Here is an 11,303-nt window from a genome sequence, read left to right as displayed (position 1 = left end):
GGTGTTTGCTGGTCCAAAACCCACTTGCAAACCCTTTGGCATACGTCGCTTGCATTCACTTGCTACGCTTGTGACCATGCTCTTCAAAAATAAATGACAACTTATAGACGGTCGACTCGTGGGAATACTTCAAAACCTATGCCTGTATGGAACGAACCAGTGTGAATTATATTCCTGACCCCCAGAATGAGCGAGAAATCGATGATACTCTTCCCCAATGAACTTGAAGATGGGACGAATTAGAGCAGTTCTGTTTGTGTCTCGTCAGGCGTGTACTACACAGTCCAACAATAATGGAAGTTGGATCTGTGTACGTCGACATTGTACGTGCCTGATGAGATACAAAGGAATAAGTCTTGAATGATGTGCAGGACTGCATTCTATTGTTTTCCATTTCCAGATCAAGATGTACATTCAGATGCCAGGATACTTTCCAGCAACTGGAGGACCAGGACTGGAGGATCAGGCGTTCCAGTTGCGTAGGACAGTGGTCCATTCGTTTCACATCAATAAAAGATAAACTCTACAGTTGAAGCCCGGTTATTTTAAACGTGGGCTTCCTACTGTAAGGGAATCCAGTCTATGCTTAAAAGCTGAGAAACGCTGTTTAGCTGTTTCATTCTTAATGAAACTAATCAGTGATGAACATCTCACGAAACTGGGAGTTTGGAGCCACTACTGAACAGTCAGAAAATAGCTGTTAACTGTTTCGTGACCCTTAGACAGGATCTGATAACTACCTAGCTAGGAAACAGCTTCTTGCTCTGTAAATGTCCGGAAACCAGGCGCTAGTAACAACCGAATATCATGTCAATTGGACGGATGTGTCACTTTCGGGATACGGACAAAACGAAAGCGTGCCCTGATTGGTCAGAATGTCGGCCAATCTGGATCGAGAGTCTTTTGATCGACGCTTCTCGCCTCGTCCCGGAAATCCTAGCACAGCCTTGTGGAACATTCCCCGATGCCCCTAAAATACGGTTGTAGTAATCTTCCATTGTCCCTAAAGGGCTGCCATCGTGCCTCTTGATCCACCACAGTGGGTGGAGCAGAAAGCCAAGCCATCAAGTCACAACAGTAAAGAAAATGTGATTTCAGATACAACGAAACGTCATCTTTTAATCCTATCGGATTGAAGTCCCAAGTTTTTCCTGTTCTTCATATATTATTCCTTTCGTTACTAACTTCGCTTTTCTATGACAACTGACACACACCCACAGAACATCGCACTATTCCGATTATACAGGTAGAAAGTCGTGTTTCGATCAGCTCCATATATGCAGGAGTTCAGCTTCACTTAAGCTGAAGTCAGGAGGCGTCTCTCTTCATAGACATTTCAATACCGACCATCAGCGAATGTTTCCAAGGATTCTCAGTGTATTTCCTATTGATTTTTCTCATTGATCTATCATGTAAACTTGTTGCAGTAAACGGAGTTTCGAGCGCATCCAATCACCTAATACTCTGACTGCCCACAGAGCTATAGGTTAGTGAATCGAACTTCCATCTTCATGCCTCTGACTACCCGACCAAATCTTCTTTTTTCAAATAAACATAAAATGTCGTAAAATGTACTTTCCTCTTTGAACGCCCCTTTGAAATTTGCCCGAATTTCTTCAAAGCCGAGCTCCCCTGTGTCTTTGTGTTGTTCTTGGCCTTATCGCCAATGATGGTCGTTTCTCTCCAGCCTAATTAATTCCCCAGCTATCTGAAACTAAAGTCTGATCGAGGTGTAGTTTCATTTCTCTCTCTCACGCACACATACCCACAAAGACATCTGGAAACCAGTGTGAAATAAGAGGGTTAGCAGTGCTGTAGACAGTGTAACCATGCCAACGTTTCCATTTTGAACAAAGTTAACGCTGCTTTACATTCTACCCGACAACCTTTTACTTGGTTGATGACTCTACCGGGACAAAAGTGCACAGAATAATGAATGGATACGTGTAGTATGAGAAAAAAGTATCGTAATCGTTTTCTTCTGACCAGTGGGCCAACGATTTCCTTTTTCCACCAGTCACGTGACTATCTGTGCTGAAGAAAAGAGTGAATAACTGGGCAAACGGATCCCAGCAGGTTCGCACGGTACATCCGGTGCGAAGTTACTGACCAGCAGGTCCGTGGTTCGAACCCGACCTCCGCCTCTCGACTTTCCCTGCCTAGGCTTGGGCAACCTGACATTATCCCATCCCTCGTGTTTCCTTTGGGTGGCATGGCAGCTAGACACCGAAAGAGTATTAGAGCTGGACGATCTCTGTTTCCGGCGCTGAATGAAGGGCACGTTTCTTCATCCATTCCTCAATTAGACTACTGTATTCAGTCCATTCGTTCTTAACTTGGTGATTTATTTCTCATGCGGGTCCCGAAGAGCAACATACAGGAACTGATTCATATGAGTAGCGCGTTAAGTCTATAAAATGTATCGCAATGTCTCAAATATCGTACCAACTGAAACATGAGGCGGCCTGGTGCAGCAGATTCGGTCGCTTAGCAACATCACAAACGAGAGATAACGCTGGATTCTAGGTGAGTCTCTCACAAATCCAAATTTTCTGGCTAATGAATGAAGTTCGCTAATTCCGTGCAATTCGACAGAACCTAAGAAACTGAACTTGCATGATGAGTCTTGAGGGGGTCAAAAACGGTCAGGGGATGTCGAAGAGCTTTCAGTAGACTTCTGAGGAGCGCATTACGTCTATCATTGTCATCATCATCATCATCATCGACAGCATGACATCAGTGTTCAACTGCCGATGCTCTGTGCTGATAACACGAATGTCATGGGTTCTGTCACGAAGAGACTGAACCTTACCGTGGTGTGACGGTTTGCGAACCTCAGCGATCCATTGGGCTATACTGCGCAGTGTCCCTGTGACACTCACAGAGTCTCTCATACCAGGTTGGTCAATGGCTAGAGGTGTGACGAACACAGTCTTCTGGTCCTCCAGGTTGGGGGTTGGAACATGTGGCGACGTGTTCCGTAGAAATGGTAATGCATTTGCATTTCCCGCTAAACACCGCTGCCTTGCGGTTAGCCTTTTGAGCTAAAGGCCTTGGTTGAGGACCCTAATCGTCCTCCTGTTTAGGTGTGGGCAGTATCCCAGCCCTCGTACAATCATGACATTCACAAATAACATTACGTCTATACAAAGAAATGATTCTGTTTGAGTGTTCGCACGGCCATCATTTATGTTCTCATCAATTCACATCTTCTGAGTCGTGTGCCGTTAACTGGGGGTGGGGAGTCTTTCACCTCAGAAGTCTAAAGGCTGTGCACGCTCCCACATCTGAGGGTAGGGAGAAAAGCGTCTTACAGCTACTGTGGTTAACTGAACACCTGGAAACCAAGCAGCTGGCTATTTCATCGCGCATCGCACCACGGGTGATGTACGTTTAATCACCGCAACATTCCGGATAGTGGTTGCGCATTCCAAAACAACTGAGCCACCAAAAATTCCTTAGTTGTTTAACACTACTCGGGGAAATCAAGTCCATTGGGTTTACGATAGTGTCAAAGCCTTCTCCATCTGGTACCTTGAAATAATGCATGTATATTAGTCGACGAACAAGGGAAGATCTGAAGGCAACCAGAAATCTTTGCATTCAGGTGGATAAAGATAACCTGGGTAGATTGTACCGTTCCTAGCCAAACGCTATCGGTAATTCAAAACAACAAGCAAATTCCTAAAGCGAAGACCAAACGAGACTCAAACGTAACCCGAAACTTGAAAAGGTAACAGTCATTTTAACGAGATTGATTTCTTTTACGGAATATTAATAACTATTGAACTAAAGTGAGCAAACGGAGGTAGTAGCTATTCTTTATACCTTGTCTCGCCTACCACCCAGTTCCGGTGACACATGTGCACTGTTTGACCGGAGCAGATTCCAAAATTTCGGTTTCCTTAACAGGGTGTACCAGGACAGGTGAGAGTTCACTGTAAACGAGAGGGATTTGCCACATCTTCAGAGGAATCCCACAAGTTCCTACGTTGTGCACAGTTGTGTGCACGACTGACAGTGTGACTAGCTAGTTTGTACTTTGATCTCGCGGAAGAAAGAAAAACCTCTGAGTATGACGTTATATCACGCTGGTGGATCTGTAAGCTCAAAACCTTGTGTCACATCAGAGGTTGAGTTGACCGATCATCTGTACGCAATACGCAGCCCCTAGTAACATCATGACCAACGGCTTCCGAATAAATCGTGACTCGAATTACGGAACCATGGTAAAAATCCCCCCACCATACCATCGAATACGACCGTATGACGTATCGGTAAACATCTGACAGACGAAATGAGTGTCATTAAGAAAGTGAGATGACCGCCTATGAAAGGCTCTCGAGATGGAAGGAGCGTCTGCTGATGGTGCCACGTCACAACCCAAGTCTGAATCTCTTAGTGTAGTGATTCAGAAATAACCATTAATTCACATGTGTCTGCTAACAGGTTCCGGAATTTCAAACATAAGCACCTGTTCTATGTATGTGTGTGTGATTGTCGGACAAATTGCAGATGCTCCGAAACCTCACCTATCGGTTGTCCCTTAACGCCAGAAATGTAACAGGTTTCCTGTTAAGTGAGACGGAGATCAGCATTTCCGAGCCTCGGTTTTTAGTTCTTGCCACGCTTGCTTTTAATTTCAAAATGTTCAAACAGCTCTTCCTTCCACTACCGGTTTCGCCCCTTTTTGGGGCTCATCAGGTAGGCGCAGTCCCCGGATTTCCATCAACCTTATGTTCTAGTTGGAACCAAATTGCACAAAATTAGCGAAATACACTCATTTGCAAACAAATTGGGTTTTGAGAGAGACTCACGTGGAACCCAGCCGAATCTCTCGTTTGTGATGTTTCCAGGCAACCTTATGAGTGGTGCAGTACGAATATACATATATCGCGATATCTCGAATATCGTTGCGACTGACACATGAGGCAGCCTGGTGCAGCCTCTCGTAAACGAGAGATTCAGCTGGGTTCCGGGTGAGTTTCTTGAAAAACCAAATTGGTTTGCAAATGAGTGTATTTCGCTGAGCTCTTCCTTCCTTTGACATTGTGTTCATTTGGCATCCGAAGGCAACCTGAAAAGCTCTGGCTACTTTTATTACTGTCTGTCTGTGTAAATGAATCCCTAGGAGAGTGGCTTGAACAAAAGTGCACAAAATGGTCTCCTTTGAACTAGGACACACCAGTTCGAGTTTCCTCATCAATCAGCCCATCCAGATGATTCGTCGCGTCAAATCGATCGACACGGATGCATCAGTTGATTCTAAGTGATTTGCGAAAATGGTACCATTTGGGAACAAAGCACCATTTGTTGTTTCATTACCAGAAACAAAGCACTAGCGGTGGCTGTTCGTGTGTGTTAACCGGTCGAATGACTTCAAATGAATGAGTCGCAATATGACCCCGTACAGCTCGTTCAAAAAATTAGTCTAACCCAAGTCACCTGCTCGAGAATACACGGTTGAGAAAGTGACTATGAATCAAGCGAGTCATCTAGCAAGGATGAACTGGTCCGACTAGCCTGGTAGTTGGGGCGCTGTCCGATGTATTAGCACGTTCAGACCACGTGCTGGATAGTTCCAAACCGAACCCATTTCGCGGCCGCATATGAAAGATCCATGATCTGATGAAACGTCATGTGTGGGAGAGTGGGGCACTTACCGTCCAAAGTAGACATTTTTGTGTAAATAAACCTGTCGTTCGAAAATGTATATGCGAGTTCCCGGACCTAAAGTCCTTTCAGGTTGGCACATTCCAGAAACTTAGGTTACCTGACCTCACAAATGGGCTTCATGGGCTTTGTTAACCCTCGTAAGACCCTTAATAGTTGTGTAAACTGAAATATCTCCCATCTAACGGTACCCTTGACTATAGTACAGAATTTTCTCGCAGCTATCTCTCTTGAAGAAAGGCACACGTTGTCAGAACGACTAAAATGATGGCAAGCTACCTTGTGTTATTTCAAATATTCCTACATTTATTTATCAGGAAACGTACCCCCATTAGAACGCTGAAAGGAACCTTCACCAAAAGGAAAGCAGACATCATGATGAGATATAGAGAAATTCAATGGTATTTTCTCTTTTGCGTCTAGGAAGCCTTCTGAACAGTACTCGTCAGGAAGCGGAGGATATCACTGAGGAGTATGCGGTTTCCTGATCACGTTTCGTGGGACCCCATTACAGCGGCCTCTCTCTCTCTCGGCGGTCGCCTCCCTGAGTAAAGCTTACCGATACAGTCACTGCGATAGGTCTTTCTCATGTTTCTCAGCACGCGTTTTTGGTTGCAACAAAGCAGTACACGGATGTTGACGGTAAATTGGTAGTTTGATACTGAACCTTTAAACCACAGCCAGGTAATTATGAAGTCTTTCATGGGGACAGATAAGTAATCAGACAGACCGTCCAATATTGGACAGACAACTGTCCGATCTTGGTGGGAGCTGGCTAGCTCAAGAGGGATCGTTCAGCTGTAACACGTTTTCGCTGCCTAACTGCCTTGCCACCAGAAGGAAGCACGATGGCTGGGATACTGCTAGGTTGCCCAAGCCTAGACAGGGGAGTCGAGAGGCGGAGGTTGGGTTCGAACCACGGACCTTCGGGTCATTCCACGAAGCACAAGTCAATTCAGATTCATCGGCTGCAGAATGCGATTTAGCTACCCAAAATTTAGAACATGGAAGTGTTACCGATCAAAGGGTCACGTGCCTGATTCCCTTGCGCCCTAAGCCATTGAGTCTCAAAGACGATGAAAGGGTTCACGTGGTTGTGGCTTTTTTTTATACGACTTCCTCTTTACCCCAGGTATGTGTTCTAATTTTGAATAATACTTTATCCTAATTGAATCCAGTGCTTGGTCATTACGCAACATTAGCTAATAACTGCAAGTTATCGAATTCCAGACCGATAAATTTCTACGCAAAGACAAGTGAAATGGTACATTTTTCGAATTTTTAGCACGGCCACCAGCATGTTAGAGAAGCATACAGCATCAGTCTTATTATTTGATGTGATGTTAGCCTGACGAAAGCAACTGACTGGAAAAAGAGACTTCCGTTGCCTTGGCCTGATTTTTTATCTTCAGATCTGTACAATACGAATAAGGTCGTTTAGTATTTCGATTGGGGAATATCTGGTGAAAACTACAGCGCTTACTGGAGCTGCCACGTTTTCCGAACGGACAGGCATTCACAGAATCGTCTTTGTATCAAGAATCCGTCTGACACAAAAAGGCCAGGTGATATAATGTTTCCACGAGCACGACGGTTTCCCCATCAAGTGTTCCCACATTTTCGCTTTCTCTTGTTTGGTTGTAACAAGAATGTCTCTCCTACGCCTGGGCAGGGTAAAATCCCATAAGTTTTATAGTTCCCATACTATGAGGAAAACCTTTTCTAACTCATGTGTACTTTTAGTAGCCACAAAACTTCACTCCGGAAATCGAAGTTCACAAACGACTGATAGAAGGCGAGAAAAAGCGTTGGCAGTGGGACCTTACGTGCCATCAAAAAGTAGTTTTCAGAACCTTGGCAAATGGCTTTTCAAACGTTTTGTCCTACTCAACGGTGGGACAAATTTATTTGCGGACAATATGTGAACAAAGAGTCCTGCGCTGAGAGAGGCTTCTCCTATTTCCTTGTTTCGTATTCTCTATCTTGCTGCCTGTTCAGGGTAGTTCCTCAAAAAAACGCGCGTAAAATCAACAGTCAAAAGAAATTCGAATTGCTGAGTTTGCACTCTAGCTGAACTGAACGCTATATTGGGCTGCTAAAGAAAGTCAGCGGAAAAGAACAAACCAAAGGATGCCCTCCTATGCAACTTTTCTCATAATTGGTTCACTCACTTCGCATCAAAAGTGATCTGCTGCATAGAGCATTGCAGAAGAATTTTGGAGAATCCATTTTGGCCGAAGAACACTTGGGCATCCTTCCGACGAACAAACTCGCTTATATTTTCAGGGCTCAGTTAGCTAATCAAGTTGCGTGCCAACTGCACGGGGAACGTGATTGGCTCCATTGACCCGGTAGGCGTGACTGCACTTTGGCTCCAGTGAGTCTCGCATGGGCCAATCAAAATTGACCATTTTGGATGCGAGCTCGGGTAGTCACACGATCAAAATTCTGCGCTTTGTGGCGTGTAGCCTCGGTGATTTGGACTGCTAACCATTAGGTCATTTTAAGCTGCCGGGTTTTATCGAGGAAAAACTTCCTCGAGAATTCCATAAGTCTACGTAAATTCTGCAAATCTCAAAATGATGGTGAACATGAAGTTTCGATTTCCGATAATCAGATATCCATTGGTCAGCTGACACAGCCTTCACTGATCTACTCCATCCAGATAGATATGCGCAAAAAAAGCTCAACAGTATTTCCTTCTGACTTGGAAATATAAGTTTTCATATACTCATAAGGAAAATTAGTCCAAATATCAAACCGATGCTTGCCCCCAGATGTAAGAGATTAGGAGGAGAGTGAAGCTAAACCCAAGCGGAACATACTACGCATAAGATTACTGAAAACTCTTCGGTAGCCATAGAGAGGCTTCTCATCTTCGAGGAAACATAGGTCAAACAACACACTCAGTTGAAGAACATCATAAACAAGCGAAGCAGATGAGATCCCGCCGAGTTTACCGTTAAGACCAAATTAGATGCAAACCCATTGAATACAATTTGGATTCATACAGAACGGAAGGTTGATGGAAACTCGGGAATTGTATGCATCTGTTGGATCCCAAGTTGGTGGAACCGGTCATGGGCTTATAATCAGCTTTTACCAATCCTATAAGTAGTGTGTTCCGTCCGAAGTGTGCGTTGCAACATCTCGAATGTCACGACAACTGAAACATGAGACGACCTCTATACAGCAGATACAGATGATGAAGTGTCAAAATCATCGACGTTTCCGTTTCCCCGAGCGTTCGGGTCAGTGGAGTAATCGTGGTCTCATGACCACGGCAAGCTGTGACCATCCGTAAATGACTGTTACGTGAGCAAATTTTATGATCGGTCAATTTGTTACGTCTATTCGCAGTACCTCTCAGGAGCAAGGGTACCAAACGGAGAGCTTCATTTAGGGAATGAGCTCTTTTGCGCTGAATGTTTGTTGACTGTAGACAAGATTATGGCCCCCGCCAGAGCTGTCTTTCTTTGAAGACGTTTATTCTGGGATCGTTTGCTGAATAAGTTAAACGGTATGCACAGTAACTGGAGTTTGAACTAAACTAGTTGACTAAGAATAGATAGAGAATTGAAAATATCCGCAAAACACTTGAACAGAATGACAGGATTGCTCCCAGATGGAAAAAGTCTTTTCGAATGGCAATGAGGTTGCCGAGCGAAGAATTGATAGAGAATAGGATTACACAAACAGACGTTTTGACTAAGCCGGATGAACAGATTTATTGGTATACGACATGCGTGCAGATAACTAGCTAGGTCACGTGGTACTGGCGTTGGGAATGTAAATTCCAGGGGATTGGCTCGCCCAGCAGATTAGTGATTAAAGGCAGTGCAATAGGTACTGGCTGCGTGACATCGCCTGGTAGATGAGTACCTAATAGCATGGTGGTCGTTGGCTTGTTCGCTGAGCTGGGCAATTTGATTGCAAACGTTTCATCACCAATCGAGGTGACATCATCAGTGCGTTATTGTGGAGCGTAGGCGGCCGGAGCGGTGGGTTGGTGGTTGTGCTTAATAGCATTGATGTGCTGCGTCTTGGATATCCAACCTCGGAGATCGCATCGTCCACCCCCCCCCCTCAGATCATGTGCTGCCCACCTTATTCTGACTTGCAGTCGGAAACCTTCAACAGGAAATAGGCCACTGCAAAAATCGATAACATGGCCAAGAAGCCTCCTGTACATAGTGTGAACAGTGTTATCGACCAGACAAGTAGCCAAAAGAAAAACATTCATCGCACTTCAGTAGCTCTAATTCGATGTTCCTATGACTCAAATACAATGTTTCGAAGACACATATGGTCAAACAGAAGAAATTTCTCTTGTCTTTAGACTTCCCAGCTTTAGAGCAGTCTTGGTCACATTTTCATGTTGTACAACCCGTCTTTCACCGACAGGCTAGTCTCACGTCGACATCAGATGTGCCCAACTTGAGATTCATCTGTTCTAGCATTCGTTTCTTCAGAAATGCTGCTTTCCCACTACTGATAACTACTCATGTCGGTAAATCTGCCCACCATCTTTAGTGATTCTGATATCATTATGAGCTTCGGTGGTTCATTTATCCAGTCTTGCATTTGGGAAATACACAGAGCATAACAAAACGTACACCAGGATTAATTAAATCAGGCCCCAAATATCCCATGCGTTGTACAGTCCGCTAAGGCAAACCCTAAGTTCAGTAGATAAAACGGCAAGGAAATGTTTCAACTTGTCTTCACACCCGTAGGCTTCAACAGTTTCACAAGAGTAAACCAATGCAAAAAAAAATTCAATGGTGAGAAGCCACTAGGTTTCAACTCACATTTTCTGACACCCATCTTCTCTTCAGTACTGTATTTTTTATCCGCCATCATGAGAATGGAGCTATCAGCTGACGGTGTTAGCGAAAGTTGATGTCCCTTGTCCAAGGCGCGTTCGAATTTCTCCCAGCTATCAAAAACGGCCAGAGCTTGGGGCACTGAATCCACCAAGCTGGACGGCGCGAAAACTTGACCTTGAGGTGACCGCAAAGGATTGGTGCTTGTCTGCTCGGCGGCATAGATGCGCTCCAATCGCTGAAGATTCTCTTCATGAATTTGGCGGCGTGCGTGCCTGCGTGAGGTGTAGTCCAAGTTGCTCGCCTGTCTCGCTATTATAAAAAGGAAAGCATTCAGTGCCAGAATCAAGGCATTCGTATGAGTGTTGGTCTTATCCAGCGTACTTCGATTGGGCGAGGAATAATTTATGCTGGTTTCCAGGAGGAACAAGGCGAAAGCACAAGAATTTCATTACGTATGCAGCTAACCTGTTTGACGTTGTGTATGACGAGGTGTGTGGTGAAATACCGAGGACAGGATGAATTGAGAATGAGCCACCAGCTAAGATTTGGTAAGGCGAATAGCCAATTTTGAGTAATAAGTACCTTTTGAATAGTCATTCTCTAGATTTACACATGCTGCGAATAACAAAATTGATGAGGTTTAATACAGACGCGGTTGGAACAAAATTCAGTGGGCGAAAACCACTTGCGTTCAAGATTTCGTACTGTAGGGGAGGCACTTCTACAACGAAAAACTGAGAAGCATTGTACACCTTATTGGGAGCAGTCAACAGTATGCCCCTTATGAAACTCAAACGAGTT

General features: G+C 44.5%; 1 protein-coding gene across 1 annotated transcript in view; it reads left to right on the top strand.

The window, feature by feature from the left end:
- The window catches only part of T265_15523 (hypothetical protein), a gene marked incomplete at both ends in the record, with an annotated part of 71,079 nt that overhangs the window by 32,342 nt on the left and 27,434 nt on the right, over positions 1–11,303 (top strand). The gene's annotated exons all lie outside the window — the stretch shown is intronic.

This window comes from Opisthorchis viverrini, assembly GCF_000715545.1.
Source record: "Opisthorchis viverrini unplaced genomic scaffold opera_v5_586, whole genome shotgun sequence".
Lineage (NCBI taxonomy): Eukaryota > Metazoa > Platyhelminthes > Trematoda > Opisthorchiida > Opisthorchiidae > Opisthorchis > Opisthorchis viverrini.
Note: the sequence above shows the minus strand (reverse complement) of the source record. Positions and strands in the feature narration are given on the sequence as shown.